Source organism: Vicugna pacos, unplaced genomic scaffold (genome assembly GCF_048564905.1).
Source record: "Vicugna pacos unplaced genomic scaffold, VicPac4 scaffold_66, whole genome shotgun sequence".
In the NCBI taxonomy this organism is placed as follows: domain Eukaryota; kingdom Metazoa; phylum Chordata; class Mammalia; order Artiodactyla; family Camelidae; genus Vicugna; species Vicugna pacos.
This window is the reverse complement of record NW_027328747.1, coordinates 2,996,325-3,009,850: the sequence shown is the minus strand read 5'-3', so window position 1 is coordinate 3,009,850 and position 13,526 is coordinate 2,996,325. Positions and strand designations below refer to the sequence as shown.

The 13,526-nt window shown below is 42.2% G+C and overlaps 1 long non-coding RNA gene across 1 annotated transcript; it reads left to right on the top strand.

The window, feature by feature from the left end:
• The first annotated feature begins 3,018 nt into the window (after window positions 1-3,018).
• Window positions 3,019-10,207, top strand: LOC140694624 (uncharacterized). The gene is made up of 6 exons (XR_012070204.1): window positions 3,019-3,230; window positions 4,648-4,794; window positions 5,426-5,659; window positions 5,755-5,952; window positions 7,705-7,918; window positions 10,044-10,207. It is a non-coding gene; the product is annotated as an uncharacterized lncRNA (long non-coding RNA).
• The last annotated feature ends 3,319 nt before the right edge of the window (window positions 10,208-13,526 follow it).

The following is a 13,526-nucleotide window of genomic DNA, read 5'->3' as shown; positions in this document are numbered from 1 at the left end:
AACTTCTGAATGATGGCTATTCTGACTTGTGTGAGGTGATACTTGATTGTAGTTTTGATTTGCATTTCTCTGATAGTGATATTGAGCATTCTTTCATGTGCCTATTGGCCATTTGTATGTTTTCATTGGAGAAAGGTTTGTTTAGATCTTCTGCCCATTTTTGGATTGAATGGTTTGTTTTTCTTTCTTATCAAGTGTAAAAGCTGTTTATATATTCTGGGAATTAAGCCCTTGTCAGTCTCATTCATTGCAAATATTTTCTCCCATTCCATAGGTTGTCTTTTTATTTTGCTTACTGTTTCCTTTGCTGTGCAAAACTTGTAAGTTTAATTAGATCCCACATATATTTTTGCTTGTATTTCTATTGCTTGTGTAGACTGCTCTAGGAGAATATTGCTGAGATGTATGTCAGATGTTTTGCCTGTTTTCTTCTAAGAGGTTTAAAGTGTCTTGCCTACATGTTTAAATCTTTAAGGCATTTTGAGTTTATTTTTGTGTATGCTGTGAGGGAGTAGTCTAACTTCATTGATTTATATGCAGCTGTCCAGTTTTCCCTACACCATTTGCTGAAGAGGCTATCTTTACTCCATTGTATTTTCTCAGCTCCTTTGTCAAAGATTCAATGACCAAAAGTTTGTGGGACTATTCTTGATCATCTTCTTTATCCATTCATTGATGGATGGATATTGTTTGTAACTTTTGGCTACTCTGAATGATACTGCTATGAATATTGATGTGCAAGTTTTTGTGAGAATATGTTTTCATTCTGTTGGCTGTAAAGTTGGCCCACCATATCTGTAGATTCCACTTCATGGATCCAGATGGCTGATTGTAAAGGGACTCGAACATCCTTGGATTATGGGATCCAGGGTGGTGGGTTCCTGAATCCAACCCCCCGAGGACACTGAGGGATGACACTACATGTAGGAGTGGAATTGCTGAGCCATATGATAACTCTAGCCTTTTGAGGAAACACCAGACTTTTCCAAAGAAGCTGCACCGTTGTCTCTTTCTACTGGCGGCATATGAGGGTTCCCATTTCCCTGCCTCCTGTCGGACACTTGTTATTGCCCATGTTTTGATTATAAACATCCTAGTGGGTGTAAGATGAGATCTCATTTTGATTTCGATTTGGCTAGTGATGCTGAGCATCTTTTCATATGCTTATTGGCCAATTGTGTATCTATTTAAATCCTTGACAAATTTAAAAATTGGGTCGATTTTCTTTGTATTGTTCAGTTGTAAGCATTTGTTTTATATCCTGGATACTAGTCTCTTATTAGATATATGCTTGCAAAATTTTTCTCCTAGTCTGCAGATTGTCGTTTCATATTACTTTTTTTAAACATTAAAACAATTTCTTTATAGGGGAGGTAATTAGATTTATTCATTTTTTTTTACCAAGCATGCACTCTATCACTTGAGCTACCCCCTTCCCCTTTCATTTCATTTTCTTGATGATGTCCTTTGTAACAAATGGTTTTAAATTTCATGAAGTCCAGTTTATCTGTGTTTTTTTTTTTATCACTTCTGCTGTTGGTATTATATCTAGGAAAGCATAGCCTATCCTAGGACCACAAAGATTTATACTATGTCTTCTTTTAGAAAGTTTATAGGTTTAGATTTTACGTTTCTCTCTGTGATCCATTTTGAATTAATTTTTATTTGTTGTATACAATAGGGGTTCAAGATTCCAGATTCTTTCTTTTGCCTGCAAATACCCAGGTGACCCTGCTCCATCTGTTGAATAGACTATTCTTTCAATGGTGTGTTGTTGGCACTCTTGTGGAAAACTGACTGTAAATGTAAGTTTCCCCCCCTGGAGTTTTTATTGTGTCTCATAGATTTACGTATCCAAACTTATGCCAGTACCATAATGACTTGAGTACTATAGATTTGTAGTAACATTTAAAGTGAGTCCTCCAACTTTGCTCTTCTTTTTCCAGATTGTTTTGGCTGACCTTGGTCCCTTGCACTTCCATATGAATTTTGGGATCAGTTTTTGCAAAGAAGACAGCTGGAATTTTGATAGGGATTCCATTGAATTTGTAGATCACTTTGGGGAGTCTTAATATTTTTAACAATATTGTCTACCATTCCTCGAACATGGGATGTCTTCCATATATGTAGATCTTTTAAAATTTTTTTCGGTGAGACTTCAAAATTTTCAATGTACAAACCTTGTAAATTTTTGTTAAATGTGTCTCCCATTTTATTTTTAATGCTGTTGTAAATGGAAAGACTGAGGTTCTTAAGGGTGGGACTATATATCAATTTGTTTATTTCTAGGATTCCTACACAGCAAATACACTAGGTATATATTTGCTACATAAATCTATCCACAACTATTCCCTCACCCGTGTTATAAGAAAGCAAGACCCAGGTTAAGCAACCTGAACACCTACATGGAAGTGAGAAATGAGACCCTTGGGTGGGGCTTTGTGCAGATAATACTGAGAGCTTATTTAGGATGGCTTCATCTAAATTTCTTTTAAACAATCCTTTCAGTGTATATAGTCAGATACATTAAGAACATGCCCTTTTGATGTGCAGAGGAGCTAAGACTATGATTTTCAAATAATTCCTAGGGAGAATGTTGTACTTGAAACCTAATTTGCATCAATCTTTGAAGATTTATGTTTCAGGAGCTTTGACTAAAGAACACCTGTCTTTATTCAATAACGACAACTAAATGCTCAAGCAACATGTAAGAGTTTGAGCAAACTGCCCCCGCCCCGTAGTGCTGGTTGGCTGCCCCTGAAACTGGAGCCAGCGCTTACCTCTCCCAGGACGCTTGTGCTGATCTGCTCAAAGGGGTTCGTCCAACAGTTTGTCTGTAGTCTGTTGGACAAAGCCATAAAACATTGATTTAAGTTTGCTGGAATGGAATCTATTCTTATTAATATTAAGTAAGCACATATTGAGTGCTTAGTGTATGTTGGGAATTGTCACTCAGCCTCACATGAATATTATTTCTCTTAAAACCTCACATATTTCCTTGTTATTCCCACTTTTCAGATAAGGAGACTGAGGAATAGTTCTTCTCTCTTTTGGCGGAAGCTCATTATCAATGACTGGAAGTTGTAAGGAAAAAGATATTGATTCATCCAGAGAAAACATTTTTCTGAGAGTCATTATTGAAGAGGGTGATCATTGTTCGAGTGAGAAGAGCCCCAGGTTGTACGGAGTCAGCATCCTTGTCCTGGACACGGCACGTGTAGAGCTGCGTGGTGGGTGAGGCAGCGCGGCCGCTCAGGGAACGAGGACGCCGGGCCATTGGGCTGTGCTCAGGCGCGGTGGGGCTTTCCCTTAAGGGCAGTGGACCGTCATTGACAGATTTTAAGTAGGGGAGTGGGGTGCTCTCGTAGATCACTTTTGTGCTTGTAAAATGCTTGCAAACATTTAGTAGGCTCGGCAGGAGGTGATGTGATGAGTCAGAGTAGGGTGGCTGCGAGGTGTAGCAGTGTTCAGTTTTCAAGTGGTTTTCAGTCCCAGGTTTTTGGCTCGGTAGCCGTGTCACTTTGAACGATGCACTCAAGGAAGTGAAACAATTTATCTAATCAATTGAAGCAGTGATGTACCCACTTCCTAGGACTGCTGTGGAGATTGAGTGAGATAACATGTGCACAGTGTGCAGCATGGACCCCAGCACAGAGTCAGTGCTGAGTGAGTGCCAGTGAGTACCTGGTAGGACAGGTGTGGGTGGTGGGACTCAGTGACTGAGGAAATCTGGGCCCTGAAGAAGGGGTCCAGGCCCATCTGTGAGTGATGGACCTGAGCTGGAAGAGGCAGTGAGACCTTCCCCTCCCGACCAGGGTTCCTGGGCAGGACGGCTATGGGAGGAGATCCGTGAAGTCAGCTCTGTGCAGGTAGAGTTGGAGGTGCCCTTGAGACATCTAAGTGCAGTGTCACGAGCTCAAAGAGGAGGTCTGGGCCCGGGCTGTGCATTTTCCTATAATCTCAATCCCTCAGGACGCCGAGGTATTGATCACTGAACGTGAAGACATACTTTACAGGACAAGTGAATAGTAGTATCATCTCTGTCATTAAAGCTCACGTCTCTTTATTCATCACTCACTTTGCTAATTGGGTACTTACAGAGCTCACTTCACCGCCCTCCCCTGGGCTCAGGCCCCACAGTAAAGGGCTGGTGAGCCTCCCTCCTTTCCAGAAGAAGACACATGTAGCTGGTAGCCTTCTATACCTCGCCAGACTTAGAATTTTAATTTGTTGTTTTAATTCAATTTTCTGTTGGCCATCTCCTGACAGGAGAGAAGTTTTACCTCATGGTCATGTTTCAATTAGCTGTTGCTGAGAATTGCTGATCTGATCCATAGTGTATGTATTCTATTAACTTTGTAGAGTACTTATCATTTTTCTGTCTTTGCCCTTTAATTTTGTTTGCCCCTTCAATGTTCTATCCTATTAGCGGCCATATTTTTTTTAATTAAAAAATGTCTGTTAGCAGTTAAGAAAACTAAAGCAAAGAAAAAATGCACATGATTCCTAAATTTAGAAAATATCTAGTGTGTTTTCTGTCTTGGCAATGGAGGATTCTAGAAACTTGTGAAAACCTTCATTACGCAAGTTCCTTAAAATGCTGATTAAGAAATAAAACCTTCCTTCCTCATCTTTCATGCTGCACAGATAATTGTCAAGAAAGTGAGGGGAAATCCTCAGAAGCCAAGACAAACCAGAAAGCAGAAATTCTCGGAGATACACGAGCCTTAGAATCCCCGGGGTGCTGGTTGGCTCCTGAACTGAGTTTCACTTGCCCTGACATGAGGGTCGGAGGTGAGCCCCAGGCCTCTGACACTGGGAGTTGGATGGCTGTTCCTATGTAAGGCCAAGCACATCCTGAGAAGCCTGCTTTACTAAAGGGTGAATTAGAAAGAAAGAAAAAAAACATTCCTCAAGGCAAGAAAATAAGGAAAGTCAATTTTTTTTGGAACAGGGGAAAATAACAAATCCAAGGTAAGGATTTAGTTTAAAGCTGTTCTGGCATGAGAGTGACCACAAACTCCTGGCCGAAAATCACAGCTTCTCCAGGAATGAGAAGTTGTGTTTTGAATGAATCAGTGAACAGCCATTCCAAAAAAGACCTCCAGAGTCTTCTGGATCAAGATACTGGACCCAAACACCTCTCTTCCAAGGTCTCATTTAAATAACCAGAAAGCTTTTAAAGGAAAGAAGCCATAATCATAGTTCTATTTATTGTCATTACTATATGCTAGGAATTCAGAGGTGACTATGGAGTTGTCTCCTCTTTGATGGACCTTACTTTCTGTTTGTCATAGTTGGGGAGCTGGGTGGAGGGAGGTGTTAGTCTGTCGCAATTAGCCAGGAGAGGAGATTAAGAAAGCAGTGAAGGGTGGGTGAACTTTTTAGCTGAGGACAGTCCTGTTCAGTTGGCTTTTAATTGCAGGCTCGATGACTTGTCACTGGAGGGAATTGATCTTACAGAGGATGGACTTAACTCAGGCCTCTTCAGAATGGACAAGTGAACCTGGAGAAAGACAGTCAAAGCTGTGCAGACATTAAAGACCACGTGAACGTGCTGTATCCCTGAGCCAAATATAGGGCAAGTAGGCAGCACTTCTTGAGGACAGAGGAGTGGTTTTTAAGGTTCTCCAAGAATGAATCCCAGGGAACTGAGATGGTCAGTTGTCAAACTGTGACATTGCTCTTTGGACAGTGTACCCACCAAGGGTATTGGCCGTTTATAGGTTTTCATTTCTCTTTAATACATGTCAGGTGATGATGACGTGGGCACAAGCGTTTGACACCTTGTCGAGGTGACTTTGGGTACCTGCCTAGAAGCGTGGGCACAGCTGCAGCTGCGTCATACATCTTGCCGCCCATCCCGTTCCCCGGCTCCGTGATCACGGCAGAGTGGCTCCTTGATGACTTGTCCATCTCCTCTGTGACATCGTAACCCAACAAAAGACTGGAGTATATTAGCTTGGCTTTGTTCTTTTCCATCCTTCTCTTCGAATGTTGATGACTGATAGTGGACCCAGTTATGTTAGCAGATGTTTTACAAGTAGGGCTCTTAGAACAAACCTTGTAATCCCCGCTTTGTGATCTAAAGAAAGTTACATTCTTTCCAAATAGTTTTGATGCACTTATGTGGGAAATTGTTGTAAGTTTGAATATGTATTTCCTCTCTGAATCATCATAGCTAGAGATCAATGTGGGTAGACATGGAATGTGTATTCTGTATTTGAACTGCATGGTCCTCTAAATTCTCCACAGCTTTTTAATGTCATCACTGGAGTGCTACCTCCAGAGTGTCCCAAAGCATCCGCCACTGCCTGTTCTTCAGATACTATGAGTTTCCAAGTTGGAGAAGGCTGCTGGCTGGTGAGGCATTCTCCGTCACATCTCTGGCTGGCTGATGTGGTCTTAGCACCCAAGACTTGGGCAGACAGTAACTAACCACGATCACGTCCATTTCTGGAATACTCATGGAGGATTTTAGACCTATGCTAGTGGCATACGTTATTTCATTTAGTTTTCCCAAGAATCATAATTAGATTTTATCACCTGTATTAATACGGTAACTGTCAAATCGAGTGACGTGCAGACTTTGGACTGGAAATCGGGTCTTTCTGATCCCTGTCTCTGTTCCCTCCCGGGCCTATCCTTCCAGATGGCCAGGAGACTTCCTCTGTCTTGAGTTTCCTGCTGATGTTACCACTCTCTTTGTTTCTAGGAGAGGAAAACAAGTCTAAACTTACTTTCCAGTTGGAAATGGAATGGAGAGTTAACGTTGGAATCCGGGAGAGTCTCTCCTGTGATGAAGTGGTCTCCAAGCCACTTCCACTGGGACGTCATGCCACTCTCTGGGCCCCTTGCTCAGCCTGTGCACAGGTGACAGCGCAGATGTGCCGAGCAGTCCTCCCGGACAGGGCAGTCGGTTGGAAATTAGTTTGGGGATTTGGTTCCATTTCATAGGTTCTTGAGTGTCTTGGCCTGGCACTTCAAGTGGGAGCATTCCCTGTCGCACAGACTCATGCTCTGGGCCCGTGCAGACCTGACATGGCCTCAGCCTGAGCCTCAGGGCCTGTGGTGAACCGGAGCATTTTAGTCCAGGTTCTACTGGAGGCTCTGACACTTCTGGGTCAGGGGACTTTTTCCAGGATGATAATAATTCCTCCCCGAGTTTCAGATGTCCTTGCCTGTGAGCCGGGGTAATAATCGTTTCTGAGATGATTGTAATGATTCAGTAAGGGGCGCAGCGTGTGCTGGCAGGTAGCTGCTGCTTAAGGAGCAGAAGTCGCAGTCACTCTGTCAGCCTCTCACTGTGTGCTCTGTGCTTTGAGAAGTTGTGTGTTTGGTGAAAGTCCCGTCCAAACCCTAGGGTCTAGATGAACTGTTGTTCCTTTACTTTCCCTTCCTTTTCCTCTTTCCCTTCTCTGTTTCTCATGTGTGGTTATCAGATTCCTCTGTTTCAGGGAATACAGGCCTTTCTAGTAAAAGGACAGGCTGAACGCAGAGAGGTGGGGCCCGGAGGGGTCTGGAGCATCTGCACTGCGCTGCTTCCCTGCGTTTCTGCATCCGGTCCCGTCAGTGCACGAAGTCAGCCTTCCTCTTCCTTCCTGTGTCATCGGGTCTCTGTTTTAAGGGAAAACTTTTATTCCGGGTCTTTGTTCACTTACATGTTTCGTTCAGATGCTTGTTGCTTTTCTCCCTGTGCTTCAGCGTTCTGAGGAGCGAATTCAGCAGTGCAGCATCCTCTCCGAGCTCTATGAGTTGATCGGCTTCCACTGCAAGTCCGCCTTCTTCAGGCGGGTGGCCCCCGTGCAGCGCGCGGCCCCCGGCATCCCAGAGCCTGGCGGGAAGACCTGCTACTGACTCCTCCTGCAGACGCTTCCTGGCTACATTCTGTCACTGGACCTGCAGGACTTCAGCAAAGGTGTTGGAACTAAAACATTGCTTCAGTCACATTAACCATGCCTGGTTTGGGCCCTGCTGTCCTGTCCCATCAGGGTGAATTCTGATTCGTGTAGAACAGGGCTGAGCAGAATTTTCTCTGTCAAGGGCTTGGAAGTAAGTATTTCAGAGTCTGCAAGCCTCCTGATCTCTGGTGCAGCTGCTCAGCTCTGCTGTTCAGACGTCAGAGCGGCCGAACAATCCACACACCCGCAGAGCTTTATTCACAGCGGTGCCTGGGGCTGGATTGGGTGTATGAACTGCAGTTTGTCCCCACAGCCTCCTCACTATTGACGCCTGCACCAGAGCGTGCATTTGCGACAATGGGCGAACCTACACTGACACGTCATCATCACCCAGAGCCCATACTTGACACTAGGATTTACACTTGGTGGTGTGCACTCTGTGGGTTTGGACAGATGTACAATGACATGTATGCACCGTCACAGCCTCATATAGAGTAGTCTGTCTTAGTGACCCTAAAAATGCTCCGTGCTGCACCTCATTCATTGCTCCTTCCCCTCTAGCCTCTGACAGCCACTGATCTTTTAGTCTCTGTGGTTTTGCCTTTCCCAGAACACCATACAGTTGGAATCAGACAGTTGCAGAACCTTCCCAGATTGGCTTCTTTCACTTAATAATATGCATTTAAGGTTCCTCCATGTCTTTCCATGCCTTGATAACTCATTCCATTTTAACACCAAATAATAGTCCATTTTCTGGCTGGACCACAGTTTATTTATCCATCCACCTACTGAAAACAGCTTAGTTGCTTCTGAGCTCTGGTGATTATGAATAAAGCTGCTATTAACATCTGTATGCAGATTTGTGTGTAGACATAAGTTTCCATTTTGTCGAGTAAACACCAAGGGGCACAGTGGCCGGATCATATGGTAGGAGTACGTTTAGTTTTGTAAAAAATTGCCAGACCGTCTTCCAAAGTATCTGGGCCATTTAACATTCCCACCAGCAATGCATGGGAATTCCTGTCGCTCCACGTCCTCACCAGCATTCGGTGCTGTCAGTGTTCTGCGTTTTGGCAGTTCTGACAGTTGTGCAGTGGTACCTCGCTGTTTCAGTCTGCATCCCCTTGATGACAGATGCTGTGGAGCATGTTTCCATAGAGTTCTTTGGCATCTAGATTCCTTCTATGATGAGGTGTGTGTTCAGGCATTTTGCTCATTTTTTAATCAGGTTATTCATTCTTCTTGTTGAGTTTAAAGAGATTTGGGTATATTCTGGATATCAGCCCTATTTCAGTGTGTCCCTGTCCTTCACCTGCAGCACCGGCATTGTCCTTTGGGTCTCAGTGGAGTGTCAACCCTTCAAAGAGGTTCCCTGTCTTCCCTCAGCCTAAATACAGTCCTTGTATTTTTCTCTTTCATTGACTCATTTTGTTCTTTTTAAATAGCATTTCCCATAGTTTGTAAGTACATTAAAAAATGGCAATGATTGAACACCAGCCCCCCACCAGGCTGTGTGCCCTGTGAGAGCAGAGACTCTGTCCCCACTCACCATGTCCCATGACAGCACATGGCAGATGTTCATGTAAATGTGGGTAACATGGGGCCAAACCTGATGAGCAGCTATGACGACATGTGTTGGCTAATATTTATTGAATAGAGTTTGTTTCTTGATCTTAATTATTAAGTCACATGAATGAAACATGTTTCTTTTGAAAAATAAAACAACAAAGCACACCTCCATGTGATTGGTACTTTCTACGTAGCCTTCTGACCCAGGAGGGGACGTTCACCGTCATTTTGTGAGGTGGTTGGAGAGGTAAAGTAGGAGAGTGAGATCAAATAATCTAAAAATGATAACTATCAGCTGGCTTTATTTTCACTAAGACATAAAAGTTACTTTAAACCCTATCTCAGCTGTTGTTCTGTTGTTTTAAACACTTCTCATAGAATTAAATGGAAGCCCACTAAACCCGGAAAGTGAAATTGTGTGCTCAGGTCCTGAAAAGTGTTTATGACTATTTCTTGAGATGCACCTTTTCCCTGCTGCTTACAGAAAGTCGAGGCGGGAACACAGCAATGCGCTGTGTGTGTCTGCCGGCTTCACGGGCTGCTCACAGTCATTTTCATTTTCTTGTGTTGCAGTGTATGAAGATTTTCCATCAGATCGTTTGTTCAGCCCTTTCCTGAATGAGGGATTGAATTTTCCACAGGAAATCTTATGAAAGAGAGTGACAAGGCACATGGGTTTCCCAAAAAGCAATAGTTGATGTAATAAACTCTCACATTGGTGAACTTTTTGAATACAAGCTGGTTGAAAATTTTATCACTAGGTCATATGCCACAAATATGTCTTAAGAATAAAAGAATTCAGATTCTTCTTTAAGAAGAAGCAGTTTAAATCAAGTAGAAATTATAATTTGTACACTATTTGGTGTTAGAATTTATACTCAGTCTTATCATAATTGCCTGTGGTAGGAACTGGGTCGTTATTTATTTATTTAAAAAAAAATTCGACTAGGTGCTATTTACCCCTTTCTTGATGCGGCAGTGCTGAGGTTAGTTAAGTTGGGCCACTTAGAATTCCTGGCTAGGTTTTCAGGACATTGATTTCAGCCTCTTTATCTTTTTTCGAATCTCTTACTTTGTGTCGGTCTTGGGTCTCTTGACAACGTGGAAATACTGCACGGATCTGTCTCCCTTTTTTCTTGTCTTTGTGGGAAAAGATTTCTGTAAGACAGACTACTAGGACATTAAGGATTTTGTGTGGGGTAAATTTGGTCAGCTCTAAGGATTTCAGTTAATACGTATTAATACTTGCTCTTCAGCTAATGGTAGTAAAATTATAAAATAACTTAAGTATACATCAATAAGAATAGAACAATAAGCCCGTCACCCAGATTAAGGAATTCACAGACTTTTCCGTATTTCCTTTATTCAGACCTTTGTTCTTTGCCTTGTCCTTTGTTGAAGTATTTGACAGCAAATCCCAGAAGAGATGTCATTTTACCCTATGTACTCAAGTAGGCATGTCTGAAAAACGAGAGCCTTTTCTTTGATCACGTTTTTCCATTTGACCCATGTGCTCGTTAAGTACCAGCTGTATCAGGCTTCTCACTAGGCATTAGGGATCCTTGGGGCAATGAGACAGTCCCGGCTCCCAAGGAAGTTAAGGGCTGATGGAAGAAACCTACACAGGAGCTTAGGTGCCTCACCGAAGGTCCCTACGGGATGACACCAATTGGACAAAATTTGTGCACAATACAGTGGGATTCACAGAAGGGACTGGTCAGAATTGTAGGGCAGGCAGTGAGAGAGGCGGTCAGCAGGGCTACAATAGGAGGAATCGTTGGATCAGAATCTGAAATCCTTTCCGCAAACCTTCCTACCAAGCCCCCAGGGCGCATCACAAACAACCCTGTGCTTTAACTGTTTTTGATTCCTGTTACCACATACCCTTCAGGAAGGATTTTAAGGTGGAAAATATTTAAAATCAGTAATTGCTGCCAGAAGGGACATTGAAAAAGAAACATGGAAACAACACAAATGTCCATCAGCACATGACTGGATAAAGACGAGGTGATACATATCTACAATGGAATACTACTCAGCCATAAAAGATGCCATTTGCAGCAACATGGATGGACCTGAAGACTGTCATTCTAAGTGAAGTGCGGTGGAAAGAGAAAGAATAATGCCATATGACTTCATTTATGAGGAATCTAAATTTAATAACAATAATAATAAGACCGCCAATGAACTAACTATTATTTTGATTTCTTGAATATGTGTAAGCACATCTGACTGTCCTTTGTGATTGGATTACCATATTCTGTTTATTATTCTTTTGTAGTTGGCTTTATTCCTCTGGTAACTATGTAAGTTTAAAAATCTAAAGCTCTAATCTGTTCTTAGAAACAATAATTAGTACATATATGTAAACTAAAAAATGCAGTGTACTCTATACATGTATTTACACGCAATATGTGTATGTGGAGTTGAACTGTAATAATTCTACCTAATAATACTGAGAAAGGAAAAAAAATAAAATAATTTATTAAAAAATAATCACCTCTCTTTAAATATTAAAATGTTCAGTTCTGAGATTCTGTGAAACACAACATGGAAGTAGGTTTTTAAGTTTTTCTCCTTGCGCCTCAGTGAGCAGCCTGGGCTGCAGAGCATGGCCGCCACAGGCACCCAGGACTTGCCGGCTTGCTCCGCACTTCTTGGGAGGAAGGTTAGCTGCTTCAGGAGTACTTATACTCTTAGAAGTTGCTGAAAACCCCACAGAGCTTCTGTTTACATAGAGTGTATCTGTCAATATACCCCATTTTAGAAATTAGAACAGAAAATTTTAAACCCAAGAACTGACAAGCACACGCTGTCCCAGCACGTGGTCAAAGCAGTGCAGCCATGCTGGCTTGTGTTGGTTCTAGAAAAAAATTCACCTTACACTCAAGAATCAGGGTGATCCCACAGATCTCATCTCAGCAATGCTATGAAGAGTTGGGACCCAAAGCCCCTAAAACAGTGCTGAAGTCCCCAGATGTCCCAGAACACACAGAGCCATGGGACCAAGAATCCAGTGTCTCGTGGATCATCAGCCGAGGAGACCACGTCCTGGGTCAGGAGAAGCAAAAGTAGGGATACCAGGCACACAGTCCTATTGACAGCAAAGCTTTAAAGGTGTTGAATTGACTAAATTTTGGCAAAATTTGCATTGAGAATACTACATTTCCTCTCCTAGAGACGTTAGAAGGATAACACTGATTAACAGAGGATGATTGTAATGGATTAATTATGATACTGATGATGTGGGCTGCTCACACTAACCCTGCACTCAGTGTAGAATAAGCCTTTTATGTACACACTTCATTAGTTCTGCACACCCCTGCAAGGTGGCATTAAGCACTCATACAACCATGAAATCAGTGACTATAAAACAGTCACAAGGCTTCCTTTCCAGCATGAGGTAGCAAAACCAGCAATGATTTTCAATGACAAAGGCCAAAATCATATATATTTGGAAAAGAAAGCAAATGAAACTCTGAAGAACAATAAACCAAAAGGGCAGAAGGAATGGACATTTTATTGAAGAAAGCAATGATTGATTCAATTAAAACAGCTAATGTCCCTGGTATAATTGAACCATCAATCCAAATTTTTGGAATAGTGGGTTGTGAAATTACTATCTCATTTAATATTGGAATTCCTAGTTGGACCAATTTGATATGCATCACTGGTGCGATGTTAGCTATTTAGGTAAATAGCTTCATATTTTTTAAGTTAACAGAAAACATAACACAGGACTCCAGATTTAGGGAGAGAATGCAAACAACTACTATCATACTCCATCCCGTAATGACACGTGTCCCTGCGTCACCAAAGCAGTGAGAGATTGCACACAGAAAGCACAGTTCTCCAGTTGTGACAAATACGAGACCGTGAGCCATGAATTACGAGAAAAAGCAACTGTTTAAATGCCATGGGCAAGTTTTTTTTATCATCCTGAAAACATCACTGATGCTCTAGGTAAGAAAAAGAATTGTTTTACTAACAAATCTAACTGACACAGGGGTTTTTCCAAGTGAAAATGTAATTCCAAAAAGTGCAGTAAAATGAGTT